At 48.0% G+C, this 21,400-nt stretch overlaps 1 protein-coding gene across 1 annotated transcript in view; it reads right to left on the reverse strand.

Moving 5' to 3' along the window:
* The window catches only part of RASSF6 (Ras association domain family member 6), a 128,279-nt gene extending 124,781 nt beyond the window's left edge, over positions 1-3,498 (reverse strand). Inside the window, exon 1 of the mRNA XM_073638032.1 lies at positions 3,316-3,498. The gene's annotated coding sequence lies outside the window, so the exon portion shown is untranslated. The remainder of the gene's footprint in view (positions 1-3,315) is intronic.
* Positions 3,499-21,400: the final 17,902 nt, after the last annotated feature.

A 21,400-nucleotide genomic window follows, 5' to 3' on the forward strand; every position in this document is an offset into this window, starting at 1 on the left:
AATGAGTTCAGTTAGGGTTCTATCAAAGTTACACTATTTTTGATGACAAGAATAGCAAACGTAGAGTGCACTATTGGTGTCCACTATTGTTGTCTTCAAGAAAACCAAGAAGACCACAGACTAAACCATGATGAAACCCTTTTAAATCTATGTGATTAAATTTAATTATTGCAGTGTACCAAGAAGAATCATTTCAGAACTTTTTCCACCTTTAATGTCACCCATAATATCTACAAATCTATTGTATTATCTCTTATCTAAAATAATGTGGTTGCATAAGTGTGAACGCCTTCTTATAATTGAGCATGTGACTGTGTTCAGAATTAGCCAGTCACATTTAAACTCTTGATACATAGTAATCAGTTCACAGTTGCCATGATCTAAAGTGATTCTGATTAAAATCATAAACAGTTTAGCTGTTCTAGTAGAATTTTCCTAACATTTTCTTTGTTGCATTTTACAGCAAAAGCCATGGTCCGTAAACACCTTAGAACACAGCAAAGAGATCTCATTGTTGAAAGTTGTCAGTCAGGAGAAGGGTACAAAAAAATTCCAAGGCATTAGATATACCATGGAACACTGTGAAGACGATCATCAAGTGGATTAAATTTGGCACAACAGTGACATTACCTAGAACTAGACATCCTTCAAAAATGTATAAAAAAAAAACAAAAAGAAAATTGGTCCGGGAGGCTAGCAAGAGGCCTAGAGCAACATGAAAGGAGCTGCAGGAATTTCTGGCAAGAAGTGGTTGTGTGCTGCACGTGGCAATAATGTGTCATATTCTTTATATATCTGGCCTGTAGGGTAGGGAAGGAAAATTAAAGCATTTTCTTACAAAGAAAACCATCTAAGCCTGGATTTGTTTGAACAACCCCTACATCAAGCCTACCAAAAGTAAGTGGGAAAACATGTTATGGTCTGATGAGACCAAAGCAGAACTTTTTGACCATAATTCAAAAAGGTACATTTGGCTCAAAACCAACACTGTGCATCACCAAAAAAATACCATACCAGAGTGAAGCATGGTGGAGGCAGCATTATGCTTTGGGGCTGTTTTTCAGCAGCTCAAATTTGGGCTTTAATCAAAGTGGAGGGAATTATGAACAGATCCAAATATCAGTCAATTTTTGAATCAAGACCTTCAGGCCTCTTTTAAAAAGCTGAAGATCAAAAGGAATTTCACTCTTCAGCACAACGACCTTATGCATGCCTCAAAATAAACAAAAGAATAGCTTTGCCATAAGAAGATAACAAATTTGGAATGGCCTAAACCAGGGGTCTCAAACACGCGTCCCGGGGGCCGCATGTGGCCCCTCTGGCTGCTTCATGCGGACCACAGGCACCATAGACCCCGATCGCGGCCCGGTCCAGGAGCCGCCGACAACTGCGCTTTAGTTCAGTGCATTTCTGCGCAGAGACCGACTCTCTGCACAGCAATATCAATGCCAGCCGCCGGCCTATCAGAGGCCAGCAGCTGACATCTGCGTCCTAGCGCAGCGGCGAATGACGTCACTGGACCAGGCCGCGATCGGGGTCTATGGTGCCTGCTGGCTGCTTGTGCAGAAAGGACGCTGAGGGAACAGAGGACAGGTGAGAAGAATCTTTTTTTTCTCTGTTATGTGCACTATAGGCACCTGGATGGGGACATATGGGCACCTGGGTGAGCAGCTGGAAGGGGATATATGGGCACCTGGGTGAGCACCTGGATGGGGACATATGGGCACCTGGGTGAGCACCTGGATGGGGACATATGGGCACCTGGGTGAGCACCTGGAAGGGGACATATGGGCACCTGGAAGGGGATGTTCCTACAATATGGGGACGTTCCTACAATATGGGGACCTGGATGGGGACGTTCCTACAATATGGGGACCAGGATGGGGCCATTACGACAAGAGGAGGACCAGGATGGAGCCATTACTACAAGATGGGGCCATTACTACAAGATGAGGACCAGGATGGGGCATTACTACAAGATGAGGACCAGGATGGGACAGATGGGCAACTGGGTGAGCACCTGGATGGGGACATATGGGCACCTGGAAGGGGACATAAGGGCACCTGGGTGAGCACCTGGAAGGGGACATATGGGCACTATGGGCACCTGGACAAGAGGATCAGGATGGGGCATTACTACTAGATGAGGACCAGGATGGGGCATTACTACTTGAGGAGGGCCAGGATGGGGCATTACTACAAGATGAGGACCAGTTCAAAAGGTGTATAGAAAAAAAAATGGTATCACTAAAAATGTCACTTTGTCATGCAAAGAATGCAGCCCCCCAAATTAATTTTTTTTCCGTGTGTGGCCCATATACCCAGCTGAGTTTGAGACCCCTGGCCTAAACAGAGCCCAGACCTGAATCCAATTAAAAATCGGAGGGTTGAACTGAAGAGGGCTGTAGACAAGAGATGCAATTGTAATCTGACAGATTTGGAGCACTAGTGCAAGGAAGAGTGGGCAAAGATTGCTAATTCTAGATGTGCCATGCTGATAGACTTCTACTCAAAAAGCCTGAATGCTGTCATAAATTCAAAGGCTGTGTCAACAAAGTATTAGTTTAAGGGTGTGCATATTTATTTCAAAACAAAATTTTAGTTCTTAATTTTTTTTTTGTCCCCGAAAAGATTTATTTTTGTTTTTGAGTTAATTTGTACAGATTAAAGGTGGAAAAAGTTCTGAAATTATTCTTCTTGACATGATTTTTTTACACAACAAAAACCTGGCATGTTAACAACAGGGATGTGTAGACTTTTTTATATCCACTATAGAACCATAATATAAAATAGTATTTTAGTGTAATCTATTACATTGTGCCAACATTCCCAACAACATAACGAAATATCATATAGGACTTTAGCTCGTGTTTGTAATGAATAGTTTCCATTGCAACCAAAACTACAGTTGGCAAAACATTGGATCCTGTAAAAGTGTGGAGCACAGTCAGTAAGTCAGCACACTTTACGCATGGCTTCACGGCGAAAGACACACTGCAGACTTTCATCCTTATTCCGTAAAGGCTTGCTTAGTTAAACATTCAAAAGGACTGAGGCTGAATTCTTCGATAAGTACACAAAGAAAAAACGCATTGATCCTCAGATTCTGTTTTGGTTAATGGCACATATAACCACAATGTCTTCTGCTCAATATATTAGGATCAGAAAATCACCATATACAACCTTTAGCAAACTAAATGATCTATTAAGACTTGTTCTAGATATACTATTTCATGCTTAAGACAATCCTGAGAACTCCAGCTGCCTGGTCAAGGTAAAGGAGCAAACTGCGAAAGATCAGCAGATCCTACTTACCTTGATTGAAGAACATTGCCATGCATTTCACTTTCTGATCTGCAGTTTCTCCAAGAAAACATGACAGTCTTGGAATGACCTGACGGCTCACCTGAGTAGTCTATAATAGACAAAGGAAAGTTAATTATTACTCCTCCAGCCGTACAGGTATAAGAAATCTTAGCCACTCCTTTTAGCCTCAGTGCATTTCGGGAGTGTTTACCAGACCTGACAGGAACACTCCTGTGTGCACATTCATCCATACCCGAGTAAGGGGTGTGATCCTGCTCTTGTAAGAAAAGATTTAATGCTGCAGGGCATGAAGACTTGTCTTGAAGACTTAATAAGATTTGTAGCTTTATTTATAGTTGAATTTAATAGATCTCCTTGCAGTGAAACGCATGTTCTTCTTAATTAAAGTAATTATTATGAAAGGTCGAAAAAAATTAGAGACGAATACTCAAGACTGGGAATTACTAATAAGGTTAGAAAATGAAAGAGAAACAACAACGGGGATTTTTAATGCAAGCATGTGGCAGAAACCAACAGTACAGATATGTTATTCCCCATATAATCACTGCCCTGATAATAAATGTGATAATAAATGCAAAAAGATGGCCGAAAAGTAAAACCACATAGATTCTAACAGTACCCCATCTTTTCCCTTCTGCGACAGAACTGCCCCCACCCCTACTGATGAGACATCAACCTCTACCAGAAATGGCTTGGTCTCATCTTGCTGGATCAAAACAGGGGCAGAGCTAAACCTCTTTTTGAGATGCTCAAAAGTCTTAACTGCCTCAGTGAACCATTGGACCATATTAGCACCCTTCTTGGTGAGATCAGTTATAGGTTTAGCGATAACAGAAAAATTCTTTATGAGCTTTCTGTAATAATTAGAAACCCTAAAAATCTCTGAATGGACTTTAAACATTCATAGTTACATAGTTAGTAAAGCCGAATAAAGACTTGCGTCCATCAAGTTCGACCTGTAAGTTATGTGGTTGCTAAAGTTGATCCAGAGGAGGGCAAAAACCTCAAATAATTTGGCCAATCTTCACCTGAGGAAAAATTCCCTCGAGACTCTGAAACCAGCAGTCAGAATAAATCCCTGTATCAACCTACTATTTTATTCTATTTTTAAGTATATGCTGAAATCTGCCTGGTATCTAGAAATGCATCCAGTCCCCGCTTGAACTGGTTTAGTGAATCCGACATTACCGTCTCATTACCGTGAATTCCATATTCTCACTGCTCTTACCGTAAAGAACCCCTTCCTATGCTGGTGCTGGAACCTTTTCTCTTCCAGTCTTAGTGAGTGCCCTCCTGTTACCGTAATATCCCTCCTTTTGAACAAATCCCTGGCAAGCTCTCTATACTGTCCCCTAACATATTTGTACACAGGCCTAGGCCACTCCAGTACTGCCTGAACCTTCACCGGGTCCATCTCAAACCCATCACCGGAGACAAAGTACCCCAAAAAACAAATTTTCTGTACCGCAAACTCGCACTTCTCTAGCTTAGCAAAGAGAGTGTTTTCACTCAAAATCTGTAGAACTTCGCGGACTCTCTGCCAATGCGACACCAGATCGGGTGAATAAAACAAAATATCATCCAAATAAGCAATAACACTCCTACCGATCAACGGCCTCAGAATGTCATTAATGAAGTTCTGAAAAAACGCAGGCGCATTAGTAAGGCTAAATGGCATCACCAGACACTCAAAATGACCTTTCGGGGTATTAAAAGCTGTCTTCCATTCATCGCCCTCCTTCACCCGCAACAAATAATATGCCCTTCGAAGGTCAATCTTAGAAAACCACTTTGCTCCGGTTAATTGATTAAACAAATCCGAAATCGGAGGCAACGGGTAAGGATTACGCACAGTGATCTTATTAACCTCCCGAAAATCCAAACACGGCCTAAGACCCCCATCCTTCTTTTTAACAAAAAAGAATCCTACAGCCACAGGGGACTTAGAGGGTCTTATATGACCTGCAGCTAAACTAGTCTGTAGGTACTCCTTTAAAGCCTCCCTCCCGGGAATCGTCAGATTAAATAAACGACTCTTAGGGAGTGTAGTACCTGGGACGAACTCAATACCACAATCGTACTCTCTATGGGGCAGTAGTGCTTGCGACTCAACATCCGAAAAAACCCTCTAGAATTCCAGAATGGCTTCAGGTAGCTCCCTCTTCAAAACTGCAGCAATGTGAACATTACAGCATTTACCATAACACCCCTGACCCCAGGACTTTATAGTACTAGACGACCAGTCCAACAATGAATTGTGCACCTTTAACCAGGGTAAACCCACGACCACTGGAGCAGTCAAATTAACAAGTACAAATAAGTCAATACACTCTCTATGTTCCATATTCATAATTAGTAGGAACCCAGTGACCTTCTGAAAAATGCGCCCATGCTCCAGGGGAGTGTTATCAATCGCCACAACAGGGAAAGGAGACGGCAAAGGTTCAGAAACAAACTTATACTTGACTAGAAATCGTTGATTAATCAAATTAATAGCTGCGCCACAATCAACCATTACCTGAAAATCAATGGAATGACCACGATAGGTGGTATTACCAGATAAAAACACTCCTGCGGAACGTAAAAATGCTATACGAACAGGAGAGTTGCTCCCGCTGACCCTTTTTTTTTTCCTTCTGTATGCGAGCCTCGCATTGCTTAATAAAATGTTCAGCCTTACCAAAATACAAACATAGCCTCTCAGAGAACCTCATCTCCCTCTCCTAGGAACAGGAGGACATCGCCCCAACTTGCATCGGTTCCCCGCTGACGGCGAGACTAGCCTGAGAGACGGGGTCCAACATTAAAAGAGCTTACTCTTCACTCTGCATGGCTCTCAATCTTCTATCCACATGGATAGCTAGCTGCATAGCTGTTTCCAGAGTGGCAGGTGCAGGATATGCAATGAGCTAATCTTTAACCCTTTCATTCAAACCTGCCAGAAACTGACTCTTGAGTTCTGGGTCATTCCATCTGACCTCTGTGGACCATCGTCTGAACAGGGTGCAATACTCAGCCTCACCAGAACCCTGTTTAAGCCATCTGAGCTCCGCCTCAGCTGATGTGACCTGATCAGGATCATCATATAACAACCCCAATGCAGTAAAAAATGCTTCTACTGACGTCAAACAAGGATCATTAGGATGTAAAGAAAATGCCCAGATTTGGCGTTCGCCTCGCAATAAAGACATAATAACCCCCACATGCTGTAATTCACTCCCTGAGGACCCAGGTCTAAGCCGAAAATATAGTAAACATGCATTTTTAAACGTAAAAAATTCCTGCCATTTACCAGAAAAAAACTCAGGTAATCCTACCTTTGGTTCATCAGGGCGTGCTCCAGGGCAATTACTCACGTGCTGTTGCAGACTTTCTACTTCCAGAGTTAACCCTTGCAGGCGTTGTGCAAGCTTCTGAACGCTGTTCATACTGAAGGAATCTGGATGAGGATTTTTCTTTTTATTATCTGTGCCGGACAAAATGTTACGAAACCGCAACTCAGAACTAGGGCAGGAGAGGGAAAAGCTGTCCCTGCACTAGGACTAGACTGAAACCCTACGATGGAGTGGGCAACCTATTCCTAGCGAATAGACCCACCGACGTTTCCTAGACTCAACTCAAAAGAAGACCTAAAGGAAGAGGGTAAGGAGACCCTGAAAGAACTAAGGACTGGGAAAAATCAAACAGGTGACCTCCTAGCAGGAAACTAGAGGAAGCTGCAGAAACAAAAAGGGAAAACAAGAATCTCAGCAGGCAGAACTAGAGGATCCCAGAACTGCACAAAACTAAACACAGAAACCACTACTACCAAACCTCTCGCAGATTAACACTGTTGTCCGGCAAAGACTAGGAGGCAGGTGCTGGGTAATAAAGGGTGATACAATCACCTGACCTTAGTAAAAACCAACACTAGGGGAAAAAGACCAACAGCCAAAACCCACAACAAAATGGCGGATGGTCCCAAAGAAACAGATTCTAACACCTAAGAAGTTAGGGGGCCCATTTCCACCTCCAAAGTAGGTGGAATTATGCATTATGATGAGTTGGACTGCAGAGGGCCCATATTCTGTTCTTGCACAGGGGCCCATTTCTGTCTGTGTCCTCCAGTGGCATTCACCAGGAGAGCTAAGTGAAAGCTACTTTTATAGTTCAGGTAATAACAGACTTGGCAACACCTAATATGTGAAGGTGTCTTTTTTCCAATAATAAAAGACTTAGGACATATTCAGACATCTGTTATTCATGTATGAGTTCTATTTGTATCTTTCAAAGATAGAATTTGCACCCATTAGAACAGCTGTTCACATGTCCTGTATTTTTGAGGACTGAGTTGTCTGCAGCATATCATAAAGACTTGCCCGACTTTGGTCTGAGTCACAGATCAAACTCAACAATGCAAATCTATGAGTCAGGGAAAAAAAATCGGACTTCAATCAGATGCCATCCATGTTTGAAAGGAGATTCGTGAGGAACCGCCATAATTTTTTTATGTATATGAAAAAAACTGATTAAACTTTAATAGTACAAACTGACACACTGACTAAACTGTAATGACTATCTGATAAAATAAATGATGAAACTTGGACTGTTTTTTTTGTACACAAGAAATATCACTGACGTCTGAATAAGACCTTAAGAGGATTTATATCTTTTACATTTTTTCCCAATTTTTTTTCTTTGCTGGTATGATACACAGCTATTCTTCCACAGGAATAGGAGGAGATCACATGTCATCTCTCTCCGGTCCCTGCAGACTGTCAGCTCCCCTGCAATCTACTTCTCCTTCACACTGGCTGAAATCAAGGCGGGGGTTCATTTTCACAGGCTGTATCTCAGGAGTGATCCATGGCTTATTTTGAAGCTGAGATTCTCAGGACCAGAACCACCTATATAGTTGTGATTAGTGTTGAGCGATACCTTCCGATATTGGGAAATATCGGATCGGATTGGATCGGACCGATACCGAAAAAGTATCGGATATCGCCGATTCCGATACCGGAAACCAATGCAAGTCAATGGGACAGAAATATCGGAATGAAAATAAACCCTTTCTTTCCTTGTAGGTTAATTCTACATGAAGGAAAACAACTAAGAATAATGTAGAATGTATTGGGGGAGGTGGGGGAGACAATAAAGGCATAGAGGTTTAGCCCAATCAAATGGAATAGCAGGAATTAATATTTTTTTAAGACGTTCTGAGTTACGGAAATATTGACTATGTTAAGTATTTTTATATTTTGTCATATATTTATGTTTCACTACTTCCATGCTCTTCACCTTCTTTTTTATTTCTCCCACACTTTCTCCTTCATCATCCTCAGCATCTTTTTCATCCACTTCTTCTTCACCTTCTTCATCTTCTTCTTCTTCACCTTCTTCGTATTATTCTTTTTTTTTACATTCTTCATATTCTACTTCTTCATCTTCTTCATGTTCTTCTTCTTCATCATATTCTTATTTGTGACAGGCATTCCTGTAGTTGTTATCTATAAAAGGTTGGACATTACACCTTTCGTTCTGCCCGTCACAAAAGATTTACAACAGGATTTGTCCGCGTTCAGTTTGGCCTGCAGCAGCAGGTCTTTTCCAGGGGCACCACGAGGAGGAACGGACTCACCCCCATACAGTGCTTAGTCATCTTCTGCTTATAATTTAGATATTATCTTTTGCTCTGATTTTTAGTCTTATGCTTAATGTTCTTCCGCTTTTTGTTCTGCAGCTTCTTGTATTTCTGCTTCTTGGTTTTCTGTCTCTTGTTCTTCTGTATCTTGGTGCTTGTCTTCTCTTCTTTGTCCTCTTGGTCAACTTCTTCAGGGTCATCTTCTTGGTCTTCTTCGGGGTGGTCTTCAGGGTCGTCGTCTTCGGGGGTCCTCGTCTTCGGGGTCCTCGTCTTCTTCGGGTTGGTCTTCTGGGTCCTCGTCTTCGGGGTCCTCGTCTTCTTCGGGGTGGTCTTCAGGGTCCTCGTCTTCTTCGGGGTGGTCTTCAGGGTCCTCGTCTTCAGGGTCGTCGTCTTCTGGGTCCTCGTCTTCTTCGGGTTGGTCTTCAGGGTCCTCGTCTTCAGGGTCCTCGTCAGGGAGATCCAGAGTGATTACCAAGAACCATTTCAAAAAGCTTGAACTTGGAAATGTAGCAGAAGGTACAAGAAGGCTGAGGAACTACCGAGGACCAGCTGACGGTACTGGAACCCGGATGGGTAGCAGAAGGTACAAGAGCCAATGGAACTACCGAGGACCAGCTGATGGTACTGGAACTCGGTTACTAAGCAGGAGGTACCTGTGCCAGAAAGCACTACCAAGGACCAGCAGACGTTGGTGGAACTTGGACACCGAGAAGGAGGCACCTAATCCAAAGGCACTGCCGAGAACCAGCTGACGGTACTGGAACCCGGAAGGGTAGTAGAAGGTACAAGAGCAAATGGAACTACCGAGGACCAGCTGACGGTACTGGAACCCGGATGGGTAGCAGAAGGTACAAGAGCCAATGGAACTGCCGAAGACCAGCTGACGGTACTGGAACTCGGTTACTAAGCAGGAGGTACCTGTGCCAGAAAGCACTACCAAGGACCAGCAGACGTTGGTGGAACTTGGATACCGAGAAGGAGGCATCTAATCCAAAGGCACTGCCGAGAACCAGCTGACGGTACTGGAACCCGGATGGGTAGCAGAAAGTACCCATGTAAAAAAAAGGTTCAAGGCCGCGAGCCGGCCGCAGTTACCAAAACCCACAGTCCTACAGGGGGTGCTTGTCCTATTGGCACTATGGAACCAGTCTTCATTGCCAGATCCCGCAGCCCACATAGGAGTCACCTAAACTGCAGGCACCATAGAGTCGGCTAACCCGACCGCAACACGACAGGACAACGTATTGGAGGCAAAGTGACGTTGACACTACCCGGAAACAGCTGGCGTGCTGGAACCAGGCTGGGCAGGAGGGAGTACATGTGCCAAAGACACTGCCGAGAACCAGCTGACGGTACTGGAACCCGGATGGGTAGTAGAAGGTACAAGAGCAAATGGAACTACCAAGGACCAGCTGACGGTACTGGAACCCGGATGGGTAGCAGAAGGTACAAGAGCCAATGGAACTGCCGAAGACCAGCTGACGGTACTGGAACTCGGTTACTAAGCAGGAGGTACCTGTGCCAGAAAGCACTACCAAGGACCAGCAGACGTTGGTGGAACTTGGATACCGAGAAGGAGGCACCTAATCCAAAGGCACTGCCGAGAACCAGCTGACGGTACTGGAACCCAGATGGGTAGCAGAAGGTACCCATGTAAAAAAAAGGTTCAAGGCCGCGAGCCGGCCGCAGTTACCAAAACCCACAGTCCTACAGGGGGTGCTTGTCCTATTGGCACTATGGAACCAGCCTTCATTGCCAGATCCCGCAGCCCACATAGGAGTCACCTAAACTGCAGGCACCATAGAGTCAGCTAACCCGACCGCAACACGACAGGACAACGCATTGGAGGCAAAGTGACGTTGACACTACCCGGAAACAGCTGGCGTGCTGGAACCAGGCTGGGCAGGAGGGAGTACACGTGCCAAAGACACTGACGAGAACCAGCTGACGGTACTGGAACCCGGATGGGTAGTAGAAGGTACAAGAGCAAATGGAACTACCGAGGACCAGCTGACGATACTGGAACCCGGATGGGTAGCAGAAGGTACAAGAGCCAATGGAACTGCCGAAGACCAGCTGACGGTACTGGAACTCGGTTACTAAGCAGGAGGTACCTGTGCCAGAAAGCACTACCAAGGACCAGCAGACGTTGGTGGAACTTGGATACCGAGAAGGAGGCACCTAATCCAAAGGCACTGCCGAGAACCAGCTGACGGTACTGGAACCCGGATGGGTAGTAGAAGGTACAAGAGCAAATGGAACTACCGAGGGCCAGCTGATGGTACTGGAACCCGGATGGGTAGCAGAAGGTACAAGAGCCAATGGAACTGCCGAAGACCAGCTGACGGTACTGGAACTCGGTTACTAAGCAGGATGTACCTGTGCCAGAAAGCACTACCAAGGACCAGCAGACGTTGGTGGAACTTGGATACCGAGAAGGAGGCACCTAATCCAAAGGCACTGCCGAGAACCAGCTGACGGTACTGGAACTCGGATGGGTAGCAGAAGGTACCCATGTAAAAAAAAGTTTCAAGGCCGCGAGCCGGCCGCAGTTACCAAAACCCACAGTCCTACAGGGGGTGCTTGTCCTATTGGCACTATGGAACCAGCCTTCATTGCCAGATCCCGCAGCCCACATAGGAGTCACCTAAACTGCAGGCACCATAGAGTCTGCTAACCCGACCGCGACACGACAGGACAACGTATTGGAGGCAAAGTGACGTTGACACTACCCGGAAACAGCTGGCGTGCTGGAATCAGGCTGGGCAGGAGGGAGTAACCGTGCCAAAGACACTGCGGGGAAACAGCTGGCGGTGCTGGAACCCAGGGTAAATACTAAAAACAGAGTGGAGCCAGAGGCGTAATTGGAGCAACTTTAAAATTCTGTAGTAGTGTGAATGTGGACAGAGCAGGAGAATTTGCCGGACACACAGCAGGGGAACAGCTGACGTTACTGAACCCCAATAACACTGGAGCAAGCATTGACTGTGCAGACAGCACTTCTGAGCTGCAACTAGCGGTGTTGGAGCCCAGGGTAAATACTAAAAGAAGAGGAGCCAGAGGTGTAATTGGAGCAAGTTTTAAATCTGTAGTACAGTGGATGTGGACAGAGCAGGAGAATTTGCCGGACACACCGCAGGGGAACAGCTGACGTTACTGAACCCCAATAACACTGGAGCAAGCGTTGACTGTGCAGACGGCACTTCTGAGCAGCAACTAGCGGTATTGGAGCCCAGGGTAAATACTAAAAACAGAGGAGCCAGAGGTGTATTTGGAGGATGTTTTAAATCAGTAGTACAGTGGATGTGGACAAAGCAGGAGAATTTGCCGGACACACAGCTGGGGATCAGCTGACGTTACTGCACCCCAATAACACGGCAGCAAGTGTTGACTGTGCAGACAGCACTTCCGAGCGCCAACTGGCGGTGTTGGAGCTCAGGGATAATACTGAAAACAGAGGAGCCAGAGGTGTAATTGGAGCAACTTTAAAATCTGTAGTAGTGAGAATGTGGACAGAGCAGGAGAAATTGCCGTCCGCACAGCAGGGGAACAGCTGACGTTACTGAACCCCAATAACACGGCAGCAAGTGTTGATTGTGCAGACGGCACTTCCGAGCGCCAACTGGTGGTGTTGGAGCTCAGGGATAATACTGAAAACAGAGGAGCCAGAGGTGTAATTGGAGCAACTTTAAAATCTGTAGTAGTGAGAATATGGACAGAGCAGGAGAAATTGCCGTCCGCACAGCAGGGGAACAGCTGACGTTACTGAACCCCAATAACACGGCAGCAAGTGTTGACTGTGCAGACGGCACTTCCGAGCGCCAACTGGCGGTGTTGGAGCTCAGGGATTACAGTTCAGGTGGTAGAAACATGAACACAACAGGAGGCCTGGATACTGTTGCCAACCAATTATTTATTCTGGAAGAGGACTGGCAAATTCATGAGAGATCCAAGCCTTGTTCATTTTGAGAAAAGTAAGCCGGTCAACGTTATCGGAGGATAGTCGCATGCGACGGTCTGTTAGTACACCACCTGCGGCACTAAAGACGCGTTCCGATAATACACTAGCAGCAGGGCAAGCTAGCACCTCCAATGCATACTGACTAAGCTCTGGCCATGTATCCAGCTTACAGACCCAAAACTTGAAGGGAGAAGAGTCGTCTGGGAGTACACTAAGAGGGCAAGACATGTAGTCTGTCACCATCTGATGGAAACGTTGCCTCCTGCTGACTGGAGCCGTCTGTGATGGTGTAGACATTTGTGGCGGCGGTGACACAAAACTTTGCCACATTTCGGCCATACTGGTCTTGCCTTGTGCTGAGGCGCTGCTTCTGCTCCCTCTTTGTGCAGAGCTTCCTCCACTGCCTCGACGCACTGAGCTGCTTTGCAAAGCACTAGCAGCACTGCTCTCGGTTGGAATGGAGAGCATGATGGAATGCACCAGTGCGTCTTGGTACTCCCGCATTTTACGCTCCCGGTTCAACGGTGTTATGAGGCTTTGTAAGTTGTCCCGGTAGCGAGGATCTAGGAGGGTGGACACCCAATAATCTGCCGTGTTGAGAATGTGGGCGATGCGGCGGTCGTTTCTCAGGCACTGCAGCATGAAATCAACCATGTGCTGCAGACTGCCAACTGGCCAAGAAACGCTGTCCCCTGCTTGAGGCGTGATCTCTGCCTGCTCTGCATCACCCCACCCTCGCTCTAGATACTGACTACTAGAGCATTGTGTACCTCTCTCCTCTGGACAGATGTCTTCCTCATCCATTGACTCCTCCTCATCCTCCTCACAAAGTGTCCCCTGCCTAGGCCTTTGTGAGGAACCACGTTGCGCAGACTGTAGAGAAGCAGATGGCATTTGTGACTCCTCATCCTCCACCTCTTCCAAAACCTCGTCCCTTAGTGCTTGCAGTGTTTTTTCAAGCAGGCAGATAAGGGGGATAGTCATGCTGACTAGTGCATCATCTGCACTCGCCATCCGCGTGGAATAATCGAAGGCACGCAAAACGTGGCAAATGTCCTTTATAGAGGCCCACTCAGTGGTGGTGAAGTGTGAATGGCGCGCACTGCGACTTGTTTGCGCCTGCTGCAGCTGGTACTCCATTACTGCTGCCTGCTGCTCACACAACCTCTCCAACATATGTAACGTTGAATTCCACCTGGTGGGTAGGTCACATATGATGCGATGTTCCGGAAGACGTAATCGGCGCTGCAGAGCTGCAATGCGTGATCTTGCGTTGCTGGAACGCCGCAAGCACTCTATGCGGACCTTGTGAAGCAGTGCATCAAGATCCGGATAGTCCCTCAAAAAACTCTGCACGACCAAGTTGAGCACATGTGCCAGACATGGGATGTGAGTGAGGTTGCCTAGGCCCAGAGCTGCCACCGGATTTCGGCCATTGTCACACACTACCATGCCAGGCTGGAGATTCGCTGGCACAAACCACACGTCGCTTTGCTGCTTGATGGCATTCCAGAGCTCCTGCGCTGTGTGGCTTCGATTCCTCAAAGAAATTAATTTTAATACTGCCTGTTGACGTTTGGCCACGGCTGTGCTCATATCGGTCATCATAACAGGTAACCGTTCACGGGTCGATGTGGAGGTAGACCGTGACAGCTCCTGCAGCGCTGATTCAGAGGAACTGGAGTATGAGGAGGAGTCAATGTGTACAGACTGGATTCCTGCAATCCTTGGAGTTGGCAGAACACGTACAGCGCCACTCTCAAGATCTGTATCCCGGCTCCACAACATTTACCCAATGGGCAGTGAGGGAAAGGTATCGTCCCTGTCCATGCTTACTGGTCCACGCATCGGTGGTCAGGTGGACCTTGCTACTGACGTTGTTTTGTAACGCATGTTTAATTTTTCCCTCCACATGATGTTGCAGGGCAGGGACGGCTTGCCTGCTGAAATAAAAGCGGCTGGGCACGTTGTATTGTGGGACTGCCAATGCCATAAAGTTACGGAATGTGTCAGTCTCCACCAGCCTGAATGATAGCATTTCAAGGGCCAGTAGTTTAGCAATGCCAGCATTCAGAGCCTGTGCTCGGGGGTGGTTTGCCGAGTATGGGCGCCTTTTCTCCCATGCCTGTGCTAACGATGGCTGTAGACTGGCCTGGGAGTGTGAGGATGACTGGGAAAGTGGTGCTGTGGGTGGAATTACACTGTGTCTTTGTACAACAGTGCCAGAGATTCTTCCATGGCGATCCTGTGAGGAAGCCAAACCAGCTGTGTGTGAGCTGGAGGAAGAGGCTACAGCATGAGCTGAAGAGGTGGTAGGTGGCGCTGTAGGTTGGCCTAGGTCTTCAGTGTGCTTTTGTAACTCCACCACATGCTTGGTCCGCACATGTTTCCACATATTTGTGGTATTGAGGTTGCTGACACTTTTCCCTATTTTCACCTTCTGATTACACAGCTTGCATTTGACAAAGCAAATGTCATCTGCAACTGTGTCAAAAAAGGACCAGGCACTGCAAGTCTTGGGAGCGCCCGCTTTGGATTTTGGAAGAGCCATGCTCCTAATGGGTGCCGAGGTGGAGGCTACAGGCAACCAAGTCTGCCCCCTCCCTCTCCCTCCTTTTTGGGCTGTTTGGGGAATCTCTTCCTCAGAGCTGCTCCCACCACCTTCCTGTCCCTCACGCCATGATGGGTCAAGGACCTCATCATCTACACCACCCTCTTCAAACAACTGCTTCTCCTGGGTAGTCTCGACAGCACAGTACGCACCAGAAAGTGTCACCTGAGTCTCATCATCAGATGCGTACTGAGGTGTGCTGCTGACCATAGGCACTGGCCCACCCGCCTCTTCAGATTCAGAGAGAAAAAACGGTTGCGCATCACTGCATACTACCTCTTCTTCAAATTCTCGAATTCTGCTTGGCTGGCCCCCTCTTTCCAAGCCAAGAGATTCAGAGAACAGAAGTAGAGATGGCTCCTGTCCAGGGCTCTCTGACTGCCTGGGCAATTTGGCAGGTGGCGAAGAGACAGATGGGTGCTCTTCAGTGCTCAGGACCTGAGAGGATCTGGAACTAATTGAAGTCGATGCGTTAGCTGCCATCCATCCGACAACGGCTTCAATTTGGTCCTCCCGCAGCAGTGGGGTACGGCTAGCTCCTACAAAGCTGCGCATAAAGGACTGTTCCCTGGTAAAACTGGGGGATGCTGAGTCACTGGTGCCCGCAGCAGGCACAGAATCCCCACGTCCTCTCCCTGCAGGCACAGAATCCTCACGTCCTCTCCCTGCAGAAACTCCACGCCCACGACCACATGCCTTACTCCCTGCCTTCTTCATCTTGGTAGACTGATAAAGATAGGCAGAAAAGTACTAAGGGCTTAGTGTGCTTATTCCTGAACAGCTGCTAACAGGTATAAGAAACACTAATTTTATAAAGTGTGGACTAGACTTTAATATGAGCTAATGTGGCCTACACAACTGTAAAGTGGAGTGTTTGGTGAACTTTATTTAAGTTTTTTTTTTTGTCACAAAAAGACACTGGATGTGCCTAAAGATGTAATACCGATAGTATCACAAACTTTTTGTAGCTATTACAATGTAGGAAGGTAACCTACAATGCAATAGATGAGGCTGCAAAAAATAGGCTAATACTAATCTGGCTGGGGCTGCAGGGCCCAATGCTGCAGAAAGGCTCCTCTAACTACTCCTATATAGTGTGTTTGGGAACTAATTTAGCTGAATACGGATGGAACCACCACACTAATAGGAGAAATCAGGAAAAATTATGAATTGGCAAAAAAGGACAATGTATGAGGCAGTGACACACACTGAGTGCACTACAACCAGACGTGGCTGAAGCACACACTACAGGGTGAGCTGCACTCACACACCAGACCTTGCAGACAGCGGTGAACAGTACAGATGCAGAGCACTGTGCACTAGCACTGCAAGACCAAAAAAATTTCTCTATCTACTCCTATATAGTGTGTTTGGAACCAATTTAGCTGAATACGGATGGAACCACCACATTAATAGGAGATATCAGGAAAAATTATGAATTGGCAAAAAAGGACAATGTATGAGGCAGTGACACACACTGAGTGCACTACAACCAGACGTGGTTGAAGCACACACTACAGGGTGAGCTGCACTCACACACACAGACCTTGCAGAAAGCGGTAAACAGCACAGAGAACTGTGCACTAGCGCTGCAAGGCACAGCGATTTATAAAGTAGCTTGGGTAAAGCAGAATAGACCAAATAGGTAGCTAAAACTGTCCCTCAGAACAACAGCGTCCTATCCCTAACTGAATTCACAGCAGAGTGAGCTCAAAATGGCGGCGGCGGCTTTTATAGTGCATCATGACATCATTTCAGCAGCCAATCACAGCCATGCCATTAGTTAAGATGCCTACATGCCTAACAGGATGTGCCCACACTTCTTAGGATCCTCATTGGCTGAATAAAATGAAAATGGCTCATTGCATTATGGGAACTTCCGATTCCGGTATACGATATTGCAAAAGTATCGGAATTAAGTATCGGAATTCCGATACCGCGAATATCGGCCGATACCCGATATTTCAGTATCAGAATGCTCAACACTAGTTGTGATGCAACTCAGGATATCAGGCGTTACTATGACAGTCGGCTTCATACACCTGTAGCCTTCATTTTATGGGCTCATGCAGAAGTCTGTGCAAATTGGTCCGATTTCGAACTGCAATGCACGGACTGATGGTGGCTCACCCGACCTGAGCTTGACAGTCTCATAGAAATATATGAAGCTGTCATGCTCAGGTTGGGAGAGCCGCTGTAAGTCCGTGCAAGGCGGTCTGAGTTCGAACTAATTTGCATGAGCGCACGAGCCCTAACCCATGATATCTTGAACTGTTTTGTAACTACAGTGACAATTCTGGGCTCATTTTGAAGCTGAGAAACCAAGAATCCAGGCTGATATGTAGCTATTAGTAAGCAGGATGTCCTTGGCTGCTAAGTTGCTATCCTACCAGAACATATGAGATATTTCTTCTGTATTGCTGTGTAATAATGCCTGTCAGTACTTATAAAAAGCTACATGATTTTGTAATACACTGTCATAATATCTATGTTATACATTTCAGTGTGCAGCCACCCAGCGGTTGTGATGTGGATAGCAGCATCGGAAGGTTTTTCCATGATGTGATATTTGTGACACAGTATAATTGGATAAAAATAAAAATGCTGTCTCCAGGCCAGGAGACATTGCTACCCTTCGGCACCCTGTGTCACGCACAGTGTAGTAAAGACAATGTGCAACACGGAGGGATGAGGGGAAGGGAGCCCAGACACTAAGGACAGAGGGGGTGAAGACCTCCTAGGCTGATCTGATATCACCCTGTCCGTCCCTATATTGGTTGCTTAGCAATCGCCAAGTGGAAACCTAAAATCCGTCTCTCCCTAGAGCTAGGGTCTGGCTAGGGAACGGGGGGGATGAGTGCTAGCCAGTCCCCACTAACACTAAAGACAGCAAGGGGAGACAGACACAGGGGAAGTAGCTTAGCTTGAGTCAACTTCAGAGAGATTGCACGCACATCCTCATAGCACCAGAGAGGAAGAAAGAACTGTACTTGCTCCAAGCCTTCACAAGGGGTCATGTGAATATCACCGGCGCCTCTGACGCGCCCCCTGGGACATATTCCTTTTTGAGGGGAATACCCGGCACCGGATCAGATGGGGGGGTTTGTAGTCTCCGAGCGGCTGTGACCCGGCCCGTGCCCAGGGCGTCAAGCTCAGTGTTATGTGGCAGTCCTACAGATGTTATTAAGAGTTCTTTTGTGTCGACTACGCCACCCGTTGTGATGCGGTCACTGTGGCCGCCGCTGCAGCAGGGTCCGCTGAGGCTGATGGTGGGTGCGCAGCTTGGTGGGATAACCCCCAACGGGAGGGGTATAGCCTCAGAGGGGACAGGCGCAGAGGATGGGGGTTGTGGTGGTGTAGTGCAGACGGCAGTGAAGACAGAGTCGGGTTGTGCAGTTAAGGGTGTTTACTTACTGCAGATGTTGTACTGGTCACTCCAGCTGCTAGTGACCACCCGAGCCGTGCTGCGTCCACCAGGTCCTGGATCCAGCCAACCCCCAAACAAGTCCGGAGCGTGGCCCTGAGCTCTCTTTCTGTCCCGTTCTCTGGCCGTCCCCACCAGTAATCCACCTAGGTCCAGCTCCCTCGGGCCTTCTGTTGGGACACCCTTGGCCCTGGGTTCCCTGACCCTTCATGTGGTGTGCCTTCGGGGTGGATGTGATGGGTGACCGTGGCAGACGCTGCCCACGGTCTCCGGTCTCTGGCTGGGGAATGTTTTTACCCCCACCAGCTTGGGTTCCGGTACCCTGATGCCGACTCTTCACCCGGTGCTTTGAGTTGGGATCTCAGAGTCCTTCTCTTCTGTGCTCTGGGTCTCTCTCTTTTCTCCTCTCTCACTCTGGGTCTTTGTCTTTCTCCTCTCCTCTGCTCCTGACTTGTTCTCTGCAGCTGACTGACTCTCTGCATCTGATCCTCTGCATCTGACCCTGATCTTTGATGGTGCCCACCTTATATACACCCTCTATGTGTGAGCTCAGGTGACCAGCACCCAATGAGCTCCTATCTTTACCCAGGCTGCTCCCCCTATCTGCCCCTACACTACATGGGATGTACCACCCCCCCTCCCACTCCAGCCAGGAACAGACTCGGTCGTACCTGCACATTTCTAAGTGGGAGTACCGTCGGCCTGTTCCCCGGAAATGGGATGTGTGTAGTGCATGCAGCCTACCGAGCTCAGTTCCACACTCCATCCTTACCCGGGAGTGGAATATCACACCTCTGGGTTGAGGTGCAATACTCCTGTAGCAGCCGAATCCTCAGGGTGCTACATTCCCCCCTGGTAAATCACAGCACGTCCTCGGGCTGTAAGACATAAATAACACCAAAACATACAAAATTTTTTTTTTTTTCATATAAAACATATATAAATAACATATCTTAGCAGATAAAACTTTCTCGTCGTCTCTTGTTTCAGGTTCCTCCTCCGGACACTGTGCAACGTGTGTCCGGGAAAAGTGCGACAGTCTCTTAGAAAAACTGGTTTTCCTATAAAACCGGTAGGGGGCGCTTTAGGAAGCGCAACTATATACAGGGGAAGTTGGCCGCTCTCAGTCCTCGGCCAGGTAAAGGGAAGGGAATGGCTGCTCACAGTCCTCAGCCTGGTATGGATTAAGGGGTTAACGGGTAAACAGTTCACTCAGCTGGTCCCAACGGGGACTATATATATATGTATCAACAGTTTCTTTGGTACCCGGTCGGGTAACTATTTACATCACTTGCTCTGCCGCACTCAACAGCGTCTTCCTCCTGCTCTTTGCTTACAGCTGGTTGTTACTTCAGACCCGTCCGGGTCCTCTTGCTCCTCCTCCTCGCACCGCAACTCCTCCTCCGTCAGGCGGTGTACGTGGAGGGCGTAAGGTCCTTTGGCACACTTGTGCCGGGTGAAGGTGACCTCGTCTCCGATATAAAGGTCACGACCTCTGTGACCCTCCGGCAGATGGGACTCCACATCTCTGCGCGTGACAAAGACGTCGCCGGGGGTTTTGTTGTCTCTGATGAAGCCCCACCCATGCTGCTGGTTGAACTTGATCACTGTCCCGATGGTGCGGGGACAATGCGCTGCACGGGGGTCCCTCCTGGTTCGGCTCTTCTGTTCGGCGCTCCGTACTTGGGCCTGTTGCTCCCGGACCCGCCTCTCTCTCCGCTCCCTCGCAAACTCTTCGAGCTGCTGTCGGCAGCACTCAGCACGCTCCGCTGCAGCTGCCCTGGTTTCCTGAGTGAACCCCATTAGGTCTTCTCCGGTGGGGTCCCACTCAAATTGGGCTTCTTCCAGAGGAGGCGAGATCCTTATCACGGGCTTCGGAGCCGGAATCAGGGGTGCACACATGGCCCCAACCCTCCTCTGGTGCTCCAGTTCGTAATACTTCTGGGGCCAGATGAAAGGCTGCCCGTCCGGCCACGTGTGCTGGGCAAACAAGTCCTCTCCCAGACGCGGCACCCTTGGTTTTACGGGTGCGGGCGCGGTGGTGGTGGCGCCCGGGTTGCCCAGGCCTTGCGGCCAGGCCTGGGGCACCTGGAAGGTGAAGGGCACCGTTAGGACGGCGGCGCCCTGGGCTACCTGGCCTTGCGGCCAGGCCGGAGGCTCCGCGGAGGTAGGGGGCGCTGTTGGTGATTCGGCGCCCGGGGGTACTAGGCCTTGCGACCAGGCTGGTGGTATTTCCTGCTTTGTCACGCCCCGGGTCGAGGCGCGTGACGTCACAGGGGTCGCGGCGGCTTCCGGTTGGGGCCTAGTCTGCGTCGGTGACATGGCGTTTTCGGGCACAGCAGGGGGACTTTCGGGCTCTGCGACGGGGAGCTGGGGCAGGTAAGCGGTGTCACGGCTTGGGGTATAGGCGTCCCCTTTACCTGCCTCCATGCGTTCGGCTCCCTTCTCGGCGCCGTC

The sequence above is a fragment of the Phyllobates terribilis genome, unplaced genomic scaffold, assembly GCF_046119375.1.
Source record: "Phyllobates terribilis strain yellow unplaced genomic scaffold, ASM4611937v1 Scaffold_1__5_contigs__length_1240528914, whole genome shotgun sequence".
NCBI lineage: Eukaryota > Metazoa > Chordata > Amphibia > Anura > Dendrobatidae > Phyllobates > Phyllobates terribilis.